Genomic DNA, 13,800 nt, shown 5'->3' on the forward strand with positions numbered 1-13,800 from the left:
CTGTTTTACTCGTACTAGATTTAAAGTTTTTACCTGTTCGTAGGCATTTTACGCAGTTGCGGGCTTTGTGACGTTTGTCTGCATCAATGTTTCGTCAGTAACCTAACCTAACTTAGACTCCTCTTTCATCTTGCCAATTCTGTAGTGGCGTTTATTGAGTTTATTGACAGCGTTAAGAAACCATCTACGCAGGGCAACGGGTAAGATGACGTTATTTCCTCAGAGTACCAGTCCCATTGCTGTGCAAATTTCATTCTGGATATCTTGATAGCACAGGTTTCCGGTCGAAAATTGCTTGTGGTGTCGCCGAAAGTATGCTGTTCACGTTTGTCTCTGCTACCAGATCCTCGAAATTTACATCGGTCTCTAGGTAGATGGTGTTTATCTGGTTATGGATCGGTGTAAACTCTCAATATGTTTTTTCCGCGTCGCCAAGTTGGATGGACCGTGTGTTTAGTGTCAAATAAAAACAGTCTGCTAGGTAACGTTTTGACTCGTAATCTTCCCGTACGTTTGTGTAATTGTCGGATGTAAGATAGTTAATAATGGTCTTTTTTTGTTGCTGAGTGTCCCTTATCTTTCTCATCCGTTGCACCGTCTTCGTTGAAATAGTTACACAATTTACCACCGTTTCATAAAGGGTGTTCGTTTGTAGTATATGAAGTTTTGTCATAGATTGATTACAGATAATGTCTAGGGCCTAACTTGCACGATAACGAGATGTTTGATTCCTTTTTGTCACCTATAGAGTTTACACCCTCTGAACTTCTGTTGCGTCGATCGTTGAAATTTGAATCAAAATGTTCACTATTTTGTGCGACCAATTTTTAACTATAATTTAAGCAAAATGCGCTAAGCAGATTAGTTGTTTTAATATTAGCTTGAGAGTATTCAATTGGAATGTTTTTTTTTCGACTTATTGCATTAGGCCGTGAAATGTCCATTACGTAATGTGATTTGTTAGTTTGCTTTTTCTGAGTCGTTTTGTTTCTTTTAAATGCTTCATTTATAATTCTCCTTGCCTGATTTTGTTTAAAGGCAATATCAAAATGCAGTATCAGTAAGTTTAAAAATTTTATGTGTGTCAAAAAAATCATAAACATCTCCAAACAATTCTCCTATGGTAGAGGGTCCTGTTGTGGGTTTCAAGATAGTAGATCCGTTATCCCCATCCGTTGGCCTTTACACTATTTAATTTCAAAATCACAGATAAGTTATTGTTTTTTCCATCTAGTTAAGCGGCTGCTGTACGTTTTGTTAAATTTGTGTCTCGAGAGGACACTTATTAAATTTTTATGAGCTTTAAAGCTTTGAAGCTATATCCGATTCTACTGCGAATTTGCGGTCTAAGAGTATTTTTAAAATCTTTGACTCCGTGTACTATTGCTAGCATCTCTAGTTTGTTGATTGCGAATTTGGTTTCCGCTTCATTTAGTTTCCGAGATTTGTAGACAATGGGGCGTCATTCCCCATTATCATCGACTTGCCAGAGTGTGGCTCCAAATCCTATAGTACTTGCTTCTACCGAGAGTATTGTTTTCATATTCGTCTTGTAAGGGGATAGGTAATCAATTGTCTTTGTCTCGTTATTGTTTTGGTCGAATGCCGTTTGTTCCTTTTCTGTCAATATCCAGTTTGTGTTTGACTTTTCCGACTTTTTTTGTAACGGTTATTGTATTGTACGTTAGTTTTGGAATAAAACTTCCTATATATTGTACGGATCCTCGGAACAATCAGATTTCTTTGATTTTCTTCTGTGTTTCAATAGCTACAGTTGACTCAGTTTTCGCAAATTTGGTTTCATTCTTTCTTCTGAAATGTTGTAACCCAGCCAGTCAATTTCTTTTTGCAAGAATTTTGATTTTTCAAATGCTGCTCTAAAGCCTGAAAGATCTATTTTTTGATCCACGTTGTTAAAATTTTGTAAAGTGTCACCTTTGGTCACTACTAATATGTCCTCTTGCCAAGAAGGTTTTTCAAGTTTCAATGTACTGTCGATTTTCTCCTGGAATATAATGGGCATGTCCGCTAGTCCGTAGGATTTTTTTGTGTAACGGTAATGTACCGTTATTTTGCCTCCAGTCATTGTGAAATCACTATGTTTTTATGTGCCTTCATGTAGACCGACATGACCGGATCCGTATTTCAGATCTATTGTGGAGAGAAAAAAGCGTTCTCTTTTGTTTTCCGTATTCTTTATGGAAATTTATGCCATTATGTATTCTATGTTTGGCATTTGTGATGCTCTCCTTTTTACTATGCGTTTGTTCAACTCTGTTGCATCTACCGCTAATATTACCATTCCATCACTCTGATTTGTGATAACTACCGGGCTAATAATATGGTCTTCTCCCGCTTCCTAATCCCGTACAACATCTCCGTTATTTATGTGTTTGTCAATTTCTTCTTTGACTTTGTTTTTGAAGTGTAATGGGTTAATCCTCTTTTTCTGTTCTAAAGGGTAAAAATTCTTATTGATTTTTACATTCGCTTGAAAATTCTGGACCGTTGTGTTTTGGTGGAAAATTATGGAGTGACTATTCACAAGTTTTATACATAGTTCTTTTATGTTTCAATTGTCCGTAATTACATTAAAAATTTGTTGGGGGAAAACTGGTTTTCTGTGGAATACTTGTATGTTCAAATTGTCCATGTTGTCAACCCTGTTATAAGTGAGACTTTGTGTTGTATAATCCACCTTTTTAGTATTTGGGAATATTTTTGGTATTTGGTTTCGAGTTTAGTCGTGTGTTCGACTTTTTCTTGTTTCATGTTGAAGTCAACAAATTGTCTCCCATTATTAATTTTCCGTGCTATGTTGTCCGTTTCTGCCTGTTTTTAGTACATTTTAGTATGTGTTCTCGTTTCATTGAGATTGGGCTACCTGTATCTAAGATTGCCGTCACTTTTTTTCCGTTTTTTGTTAGGTTTAGTTCTATCGTTTTTCCGTCATCTTCTACTTTTGGTGAGGGTATTTTTTCCGGTTCGTTCTCGTTCTTTTGTTTCCTTTCTGACAGCCTTTTGATTTGAAAGGCGTTGTGATTTCTCTGTGCTCTCTGTAGCTTGATTTGTCTATTGGCTTTGTTTCGTATGAATTTACTTCTGAATCCGTTTTCGATGGTTTTTTTTCTCATCTTGCATTCAATTTTGTGCCCTAAAAAGTAATGGTCACCACAGCTGTAAAAATTTTCCACGTTACTGTTTTGCTGATATGCTTTTGTTATTGGTTCCTGTTTGATGTTGAGCATTTTTTTATTTGGATTTCTGGACAGTTCTGATTAGATTTGAATGCTTCTGCATATCATCAAAGCTTTTTTTTAGCTCTCTGTAATGATCCGCTACACCTTTTTCTTTAACCCGTCATAGAATGTAGCAATCGTGAGATTTTTCTCGATATCTCCGGGTGTCTGTTCTAGGACTTTGCATTGCACTACTTTTTCGTTACAGGTAAACCGGAATTCGTTTACAGGTAAACAGGCAAAGTTACCGAATATTTCCTATGTTTAAATAATAAAAATACCGACTATTTATATTAGGCTTAAATTCGAACATGCCGCATTATGAAATAGAGTTTTCTTAAGTTTAATTTGCAAACATCCGACATTTTTTCTCGATTGAAACAGAACATACCGTAAGTTTTCTTACTTAAAAACGACGAGAATTCTCGTCGTTTTCAAGTAAGAACGTTTTCGTTATGATCTGTTTTAATCGACAAAAATGGTCGCATGTTCGGAAATCAAACTTGAGAATTTTTTTTATTTTTAATAGTTTCACTTCTTATTAGGTTATACAAACCATTATCAGAGGAAAAACATAGGGTAGTTTGTTCACAAACCCAGTTTGCGTACAAAAAAATTTGATAAATTTTGAAACGAAACAGTTCCTTTCGTCTTCTTCAGGAGAGGAATGCAATGTTGTGTTAGAAAGAGGACTGATCTGACGTTCGTCTCCATCAAGTTGTCAAAATAATGAATGGGAGTGGCGGCTATTGGACCAGTCTCCAAGGTTCCGGCGTTGTTGATTAAAACGTCGATTCTGCCGAAACAATCTTCAGTACGAGTTACAATTTCCTCACAGGTGGCTTCATTTGTAATGTCTCCTGAAAACAGACTTCCGAAGAACAACTTGGACGTTTGTCTTGGAAATGTCGCTTATCTTGCAAGATTCTTGCAAATAACGCTGCTTATCTTGCAAGATCTTGCAAAATTCTTGCAAATGATGCTGCTTATCTTGCAAGATCTTGCACGATTCTTGCAAATGATGCTGCTTATCTTGTAAGATCTTGCACGATTCTTGCAAATGATGCTGCTTATCTTGTAAGATCTTACACGATTCTTACAAATGATGCTGCATGCTGCTTATCTTGCAAGATCTTTCAAGATTCTTGCAAATGACGCTGCTTATCTTGCAAGATCTTGCAAGATTCTTGCAAATGACGCTGCTTATCTTGCAAGATCTTGCAAAACTCTTACAAATGATGCTGCTTATCTTGCAAGATCTTGCACGATTCTTGCAAATGATGCTGCTTATCTTGCAAGATCTTGCACGATTCTTACAAATGATGCTGCTTATCTTGCAAGATCTTGCAAGATTCTTGCAAATGACGCTGCTTATCTTGCAAGATCTCGCAAGATTCTTGCAAATGACGCTGCTTATCTTGCAAGATCTTGCAAAATTCTTGCAAATGATGCTTATCTTGCAAGATGCAAGATCCGGGTGCTTATCTTGCAAGAATCTGACAAGATTCTGCAAAAATGACGTCAGTAATAGGCTAGGTTTCTTTGCTCCACACACTTCTCAGAAATGATTGAGAGTTATAGATCTAAGATTTTTTTGTTGAGCAAAACTCAAAACATGTTTTAATTGTGATCAATTGTTTTACATTATGCATTTTGGCGTGAGGTCGAGGTTTTATTTCAAATTAACACAACAAGTTCGTCTGACTGCCCTCGGATAATAATTTTACACAAAATCTTCCCTTAGTGTTGGTTGGGGCGGATTTAACGGATTTTCACCTCATTGGGTGCAATTCTCATCTTACAAAAGTTCATTGCTGTTAATAATTGCAAACATTTCACCTCCACAGAAATTGCAAACATAGTTTCCTTTTCCGCAAAAATTCTGCCTCGATGGGCGTTGAAAATTTGACATCTTTCGGGTACTGGAAGTATCATTCTCTACCTCTAGTGAAAAGCGGTGATTTTTTTTCACCAATAATATCAATCACTGAAAATTGTTACTCGCATATTATCACAAGACGTCACCAAATCGACCCCCCCCCCCAGCACGCCAAATAAATTCTTTATCAAGCGAACCAAGAGACTCGATCTAGATGAAACGAATTTCAGGAAAAAACGGTTCCAAAGCTAATGGCATTCAAATGACTGCTCCTAAATTTTAACGTAAGAGCGTACCAATATCTTCACTTTTTATGGTTTGTATTGAAATACAGTTAAAAGCATTAGTAACATCGTTTGCTCAGGTAGATTTACAAGTTCGGCGCATTTGTGGAGTCTTTTAATGAAGCTATTCTTTTTTGTGGAGCTAATTTTTTATCCTTTTTTTAAGAGGAGTTGAAAACTTTTCGTCTATAGACCTATTATTTAAAGTTTTAAGCAAACCCAGAACAACGTCCCATAGTAAACCAGTACTGATTCATACTATTCAAATTCTATAATTTTACTCTAAAAAGTACTATGTTAATGTCAATTTTTATACTTTTCATGGTAAAAACAGAACAAAAATATAGGTTTCGCTGAATTTAAGCTGGGAGATAGTGAGTCAACAGTATAAGAAAGAGCTGCATTCTGAGTCAACAGTCTGAGCAAGAGCTGAAAATATACTTACGCAGGCTAAAACATAAAACATTCAGAAAAAAAATTATTTATTTTATTATTGTATTTATTCAAGACTGACCCAGTAGTTACCATCATAAACAGATCTATGGTCTTTGAAAGTTGAACCCCGTGGTTTTTTAGTTTTCTATTATAGCCTCAAATAAATCGCAAAATTGACAACAAAGTAAAATTGCCGGAAAGTAGAAATATAAAGAAAGAGTCTAATCCGTTATCACTTGCTATATATTGCAAATAAAAACTACACATCTGTGATAAAGCTAATAAACAAGATTTGAATGGTACATAAAACGGTGAGGCTAGAATAGGGAAAAGTTAAAAAAATCCTATCGATCAATAACTGCAACCAATAATCAGGATACGCAGATCAATAGCCGTTGAGAGTTGGAGCGAATTTTTGTTTCTTTTTAGTTTTTCCTAGCATAGCTTTTGCTGGAAAAGTGTGCCCAATTTTGAGTAAAAACTCCCGTATATTGTAGCGGACCTCGGAAGAAAAAATCTACAGCTGTTTGATCGAAACTTGATAAATATTTCAAGCTTTTCAGTCTTCGTTAAAGCGTGTGTTTTAGAAGCGGCTTGCACTCACATGAAGCACGTACGGTGGCAATTCAAACAATGTAGTTGATGATTATAACCAACTCCCAATTCATCACAGAAGATAATTCTTTGGGAGCTCAACTTTTTTCCATCTGCTTTTTCATGTTGATAATATTTCTCTATTTGTTGGACCTCTACGACTTTTACCATGCAAATTTCTTTCCAAGGAGTTTTTTTTCTTAAATTCAACTTTGATGAAATTCGGCTGATTTGACGAGGAAGTCCATGGAAACACGACTTATGTAAAAACTTTCCAGTTCTGGTTTCAGTGCGTCACTTGCAAGCGTTCTGTGCTGAAAATTGCACCAACTGGTCTCAAGTTCTCTGGACGTGAGAACCTTTTATATACCATTCTATTTGTTCTTCCAAGCTATACCTCTCTAGCCAAGTATACGCTGAACAAATGAAACTAAATTTATACAAGTGCTATATCTCACATTGGAAGCCGATATCAAGAATCTGGTGTTTTCTACTCTCTTGAATTTTTTTCTCGGATCAGCCAAAAAATGATTTTCTATCGGATACATTGATGTACAAAATAGTCGGTTATATTTAGTCTTATATATGACTTGGTAGCCCAAATTGCTCTAATTTTGGGATAAGATGATCTAAAGAAAAATCAGTTAATTAGAATATGTGATCCCTCAAGTTATTAGGAAGAAAATAAACCGACAACTGTCGGAAGAATTAGTCTTGAACGACAGGCGAGGCAATTTAATTCAGGGGCTGTAGCCGAGATCAATTTTTTTTTATGATTTTGATCTTTTTATCAACTTTTTTGATAGAAAATTACCATTTTGAATATCGGACAATATCAGAATTGACCAGAATTTAGTAACTGAAATTATCTTGACTAGCAGACCCTTAAAACCATAACAAGAAAATAATTTACACGAATAGAAGTTTAAAAAAAGTAAGGTTTCTGCTCAGCACCAACTCGGGTTCGAACCCATGCCCTTCCTTTAACAGCCATAGTTCTTACCACTTAAGCTATCTATGCGTATTGCAATTGTCTTCTGCTCTTTCTACAGTAAATGTGTTGACAATGGCATTTGTGAATACCGGATGCTTATTGAGCACAAAAATGTGCTTATTAGGGGCTTTAAATGATGGTAAAGCGCGTCTCAAAACATTTATTACGCTAGGATGAATGATTAAGGACCCATAAAACATGTTACGATAGGAGCGCTGTTGACCGTTGTGCTCAATTGTGACTGATATTTACAATGAATGAGGAAGAGTAGACAATACGACATAAACTGAGATAACACAAACATAAAAAAAGTAAAACATGCAAAACTTAGTTGAAAGCTAAGAGTGTTCTAGATTAGCGTAGAATCTGTGAATATAAAAATTAACAAAAGAACACACTTACAATAAATGCATCAAACTTAATTTCAGTACAATTAAAAACACATAGCACCAAGGACAGTAAATCATCCCTCTGGGCAATCATACTTTCAAGCGATCATAGCCTCGTGGTTACTGCACCTGACTCACAGTCTTTTGTCCCAGGTTCGGTGCTCACCCATCTTCTTTGAGCCTTTTAGGTCATTGACCTCTCTCGATTTGTTTGCTTAAAAAGGCTGCTCAATGCGGCTCTTAAACACGCACTTCGAGTGGCCCCTTAAACATGAAAAAATTTTTTCGCACTTCAGAGCTCACGCTTTTAATATATAGGATAGACCGATAGATGCAAGGCAGAGAATGAAACGCAGAACGAAGGAGTGAATATAGAACGAAAGGAAGATAAAGAAAACGAATAGAAGGAAAGAGATAGAGAACAGAAGAAAAAGATATCCAAATCCCAAATCTTTACACCAGTACACCAAGCATCCATTTCCACCCCTACTCGGTTTTGAACCCATGCCCATCCCTTCACGGTCATAGGTCTAATCGCATGCGCTACCGAAGCCATTTTCTTTTGTCTATTCAACGAGTACATACGCAAATTTGTGGTCATTGGCTTTTTGTTTTGTTTGTTTTTGTTAAATTGGAATCTTAGTGAGCACAAAATCATGTGCAGGTTGGGAGCCTAAGCATGGTGGAGTAGGCTGCATGTTAAAGGGTCGTTAAAACATGTGAAGATAGGAGCACTGTTAACCATTGCGCTCAAGTGCGATTTTAATTTAAATAATAGATAGATAGGAAGATGAAAAGGAGAGAATGAAATGCCTAACAATCGAGTGAAAGAAGAACAAAAGAAAGATATAGATAATGATTAAAAGGAAAGAAAAGAAAAGAAGAAAAAGATATCCCAATCCCAAATATTTACCCCAGTACACTAAGCATCTACTTCCGCCCCTACTGGATTTTTAACCCATGCCCATCGCTTCACATTCATAGATATAATCCCTTGCGCTACCGAAGCCTGTTGCTTTTGTCTATTCAACTGACTACATACGCAAAGTTTTGGTCATTGGCTTTTTGTCTCGCCTGTTTTTGTTAAGCTGCCTTCCTAATGAGCACAAAAACTTTTCCAGATCGGAAGCTTAAGCATGGTGGAGTAGGCTGCATGTTTAAGGATCGTTAAAGCATGTGAAGATAGGAGCGCTGTTAAACATTGTGCCCAAGAGCGACTTACATTTTAAATAATAGATAGATAGATGAAAGGGAGAGAATGAAATGCAGAACGAATGAGTGAATATACGACAAAAGGAGAATAAGAAAACGACTAAAAGGAAAGAGAAGATGAACAGAAGAAAAAAATATCCAAAACCCAATTCTTCATCCCAGTACACTGAGCAACTATTTCCGCCCCTACTCGATCTTGAGCCCATGCCCATCGTTTTGCACTCAAAGGTCTACTCTCTTGAGCTACCGAACCCTGTTGCTTTTGTCTATTCAACTGACTACATGCAAAAATTGTTGGTCATTGTCTTTTGGTCTCGCTTGTTTTTGTTAAGCTGCATTCTTATTGAGCACAAAAACTTTTCTAGAGCGGAAGCTGAAGCATGAGGGAGTAGGCTGCATGTTTAAAGATCGTTAAAGCATGTGAAGATAGGAGCGCTGTTTACCATTGCGCTCAAGAGTGACTTACATTTAAAATAATATAAAGATAGATGAAAGGGAGAGATTGAAATGCAGAACGAATGAGTGAATATACAACAAAAGGAAGATACAGAAAACGACTAAAAGGAAAGAGAAGATGAACCGAAGAAAAAAATATCCAGAACCCAAATCTTCACCCCAGTACACTAAGCAACTATTTCCGCCCCTACTCGATCTTGAACCCATGCCCATCGTTTCGCATTCATAGATCTAATCCCTTGCGCTACCGAATCCTGTTATTTTGGCTTTTCAACTGACTACATGCGCAAAATGTTGGTTATTGTCTTTTGGTCTGGCTTGTTTTTGTTAAGCTGCATTCTTATTGAGCACAAAAACTTGTCCAGATTTGGAACATAAGAATGGTAGAGTAGGCTACATGTTTAAGGATTGTTAAGGCATGTAAAAAAAGGAGCGCTGTTAACCATTGCACTCAAGTGCGACTTACATTTAAAATAATAGATTGATAGATAGATGAAAAGGAGAGAACGAAATGCAGAACGAATGAGTGAAAAAAGAACAAAAGGGATATAGAAAACGATTAAGAGGAAAGCGATGCAGAACAGAAGAAAAAGATATCCAAATCCCAAATCTTTACCTCTGTATATCACGCATCCATTTCCGCCCCTACTCGGGCTTGAACCCATGCCCATCGCTTCACAGCCATAGGTCTAATCCCTTGCGCTGCGGAAGCCCGTTGCTTTTGTCTGAGTACATATCTAAATTCTTCGTCATTAGCTTTTTGTCTTGCTTGTTTTTGTTAAGCTGCATTCTTAATGAGCACAAAAATTTTTCGATATTGAAACTTCAGCATGGTGGAGTAGTCTGTATTTTTAAGGATCGTTAAAGCATGTGAAGCTAGGAGCTCTGTTAACCATTGCGCTCAAGTGCAAATTACATTGGAAATGCAGAACGAATGAGTGAATATAGAACGAAAGGAAGATATAGAAGACGATTACGAGGAAAAAGAAAAAAAGAAGAAAAAAATATCCAATACCCAAATCTTCACCCCAGTACACTAAGCATCCATTTCCGCCACTACTCGGTCTTGAAACGATGCCCATCGCTTCACAGTCATAAGTCTAATCCCTTGCGCTACCGAAGCCTGTTGCTTTTGTCTATTCAACTGACTACATAAGCAAATTTTTATTCAATGGCCTTTTGTCTCGCTCGTTTTTGTTAAGCTGCATTCTTAATGAGCACGAAAATTTTTCTAGATCGAACGCTTAAGCATGGTGGAGAAGGCTGCATGTTTATGGATCGTTAAAGCATGTGAAGATAGGAGCGCTGTTAACCATTGCGGTCAAGAGCGACTTACATTTAAAGCAATAGTTAGATAGATGAATGGGAGCGAATGGAATGCAGAACGAACGAGAAAATAGAACGAGAGGAAGATATAGAAAACGACTAAAATGAAGGAGAAGAAGAACAGAAGATAATGATATCCAAATCCTAAATTTTTACCCCAGTACACTAAGCATCCATTTCTGACCCTACTCGGTCCTGAACACATGCCCATCGTTTCACATTCATAGGTCTAATCCCTTGTGCTACCGAACCCTGTTAATCCCTTGAGCTACCAAAGCATGTTGTTTTTGTCTATTTAAGTGACTACTGACTACATACGAAAATGTTCGGTCATTGGTTTTTTGTCTCGCTTGTTTTTGTTAAGCTGCATTCTTTATGGTCATAAAAACTTGATCAGATCGGGAGCTTAAGAGTGGTGGAGTAGGCTGCAGGTTTAAAGATCGTTAAAAGATGTGAAAGTAGGAACGCTGTTAACCGTTGCGGTCAAGAGTGACTTTAATCTCAAAAAAAAAATAGATCGATAGATGAAAAGGAGAAGTTGAAAAGCACAAAGAATGAGTGAATAGAGAACGAAAGGAAAAATAGAAAAAGATTAAAAGGAAAGAGATGAAGAACAGAAGAAAAAGGTATCCAAATCCCAAATCTTTACCCCCACTACACTAAGCATCCATTTCCTCCCCTACTCGGGCTTGAATCCATGCCCATCGCTTCACAGTCATAGGTCTAACAATTTGCACCACCGACACCTGTTGTTTTTGTCTATTCAATTGACTATATGCACAAAATTTTTTTCATTGTCTTTTTGTCTCGTTTATTTTTGTAAAACTGGATTCTTAATGAGCACAAAAACATTCTTAGATCGGAATTTTAAGCATGGCGGAGTAGGCTGCATGTTTAAGGATCGTTAAAGCATGTGAAGATAGAAGCGCTGTTAACCATTGCGCTAAAGTGCGACAGAAATTTAAAATAACAGATAGCTAGAAAGATGAAAAGGAGAGATTGAAATGCAGAACGAATGAGTGAAAAAAGAACAAAAGGAAGATATGGAAAACGATTAAAAGGAAAGAGATGACGAACAGAAGACAAAGAAACACAAATCCCATATTTTTACCCCAGTACACTAATCATCGATTTGCGCCCCTACGGGAGTGAATCTATGCCAATCGCTTCACAGTCATAGGTCAAATCATTTGCGCCACCGAGGCTTTTTGTTTTTGTCTATTCGACGGACTACATACGCAAACTGTTGGTCATTCGTTTTTTATCTCACTTGTTTTTGTTAAGCTGCATTCTTATTGAACACAAAAACATTTCTAGATCGGAAGCTTAAGCATGGTGGAGTAGGCTGCATGTCTAAGGATCGTTAAAGCATGTGAAGATAGGAACGCTGTTAACCATTGCGCTCAAGATCGACTTACCTTTAAATTATTAGATCAATAGATGAAAGGGTTTGAATGAAATTCAGAACGATTGAGTGAATATAGAACGAAAGGAAGATATAGAAAACAATTAAAAGGAAGGAAAAGAAAAGAAGAAAAAGATATCCAAAACCCAAATCTTTACCCCAGTACACTAAGCATCTGTTTCCGCCCCTACTCAATCTTGAACCCATGCCCATTGTTTCATTTTCATAGATCTAATCCCTTGCGCTACCGAAGCCTGTTGCTTTTGTCTATTCCTCTGACTACATACGCAAATTTTTGGTCATTGGCTTTTTGTGTCGCCTGTTTTTGTTAGGCTGCATTCTAAATGAGCACAAAAACTTTTCCAGATCGGAAGCTTAAGCATGGTGGAGTAGGCTGCATGTTTAAGGATCGTTAAAACATGTGAAGATAGGAGCGCTGTTAACCATTGTGCTCAAGAGCGACTTAAATTTAAAATAATAGATAGATAGATGAAAGGGACAGAATAAAATGCAGAACGAGTGAGTGAATACACAACAAAAGGAAGATAAGGAAACGACTAAAAGTAAAGAAAATATGAGCAGAAGAAAAAAATATCCAAAACCCAAATCTTCGCCCCAGTACACTGAGCAAATATTTCCGCCCCTACTCGATCTTGAACCCATGCCCATCGTTTCGCATTCATAGGTCTAATCCCTTGCGCTACCGAACCCTGTTACTTTTGTCTATTCAACTGACTACATGCGCAAACTGTTGGTCATTGTCTTTTGGTCTCGCTTGTTTTTGTTAAGCTGCATTCTTATTGAGCACAAAAACATTTCTAGATCGGAAGCTTAAGCGTGAGGGAGGAGGCTGCATGTTTAAGCATCGTTAAAGCATGTGAAGATAGGAGCGTTGTTTACCATTGCGCTCAAGAGTGACTTACATTTAAAATAATAGATAGATAGATGAAAGAGAGAGAATGAAATGCAGAACGAATGAGTGAATATACAACAAAAGGAAGATACAGAAAACGACTAAAAGGAAAGAGAAGATGAACAGAAGAAAAAATATCCAAAACCCAAATCTTCACCCCAGTACACTAAGCAACTATTTCCGCCCCTACTCGATCTTGAACCCATGCCCAACGTTTCGCATTCATAGGTCTAATCCCTATCGCTACCGAACCCTGTTGCTTTTGTCTATTCAGCTGGCTACTTGCGCAAATGGTTGGTCATTGTCTTTTGGTCTCGCTTGTTTTTGTTAAGCTGCATTCTTATTGAGCACAAAAACATTTCTAGATCGGAAGCTTAAGCATGAGGGAGTAGGCTGCTTGTTTAAAGATCGTTAAAGCATGTGAAGATAGGAGCGCTGTTTACCATTGCACTCAAAAGTGACTTACATTTAAAACAATAGATAGATAGATTAAAGGGAGAGCATGAAATGGAGAATGAATGAGTGAATATACAACAAAAGGAAGATAAAGAAAACGACTAAAAGGAAAGAGAAGATGAACAGAAGAAAAAAATATTCAAAACCCAAATCTCCACCCCAGTACACTAAGCAACTATTTCCACCCCTACTCGATCTTGATCCCATGCCCATCGTTT

The 13,800-nt window shown here is 37.1% G+C and overlaps 2 protein-coding genes across 2 annotated transcripts in view; one reads left to right on the top strand and one right to left on the bottom strand.

Annotated features, from left to right (window-relative positions):
- The first annotated feature begins 1,278 nt into the window (after positions 1 to 1,278).
- LOC142344396 (small ribosomal subunit protein eS19S-like) overlaps positions 1,279 to 13,800 on the top strand; it is a 416,658-nt gene continuing 404,136 nt past the window's right edge. The window contains exon 1 of the mRNA XM_075396008.1: positions 1,279 to 1,291. The gene's annotated coding sequence lies outside the window, so the exon portion shown is untranslated. The remainder of the gene's footprint in view (positions 1,292 to 13,800) is intronic.
- The window catches only part of LOC142344395 (uncharacterized), a 54,681-nt gene continuing 44,897 nt past the window's right edge, over positions 4,017 to 13,800 (bottom strand). The window contains exon 6 of the mRNA XM_075396002.1: positions 4,017 to 4,099. The gene's annotated coding sequence lies outside the window, so the exon portion shown is untranslated. The remainder of the gene's footprint in view (positions 4,100 to 13,800) is intronic.

Source organism: Convolutriloba macropyga, chromosome 8, assembly GCF_964194025.1.
Source record: "Convolutriloba macropyga chromosome 8, txConMacr16.3, whole genome shotgun sequence".
NCBI classification, from domain to species: domain Eukaryota; kingdom Metazoa; phylum Xenacoelomorpha; order Acoela; family Convolutidae; genus Convolutriloba; species Convolutriloba macropyga.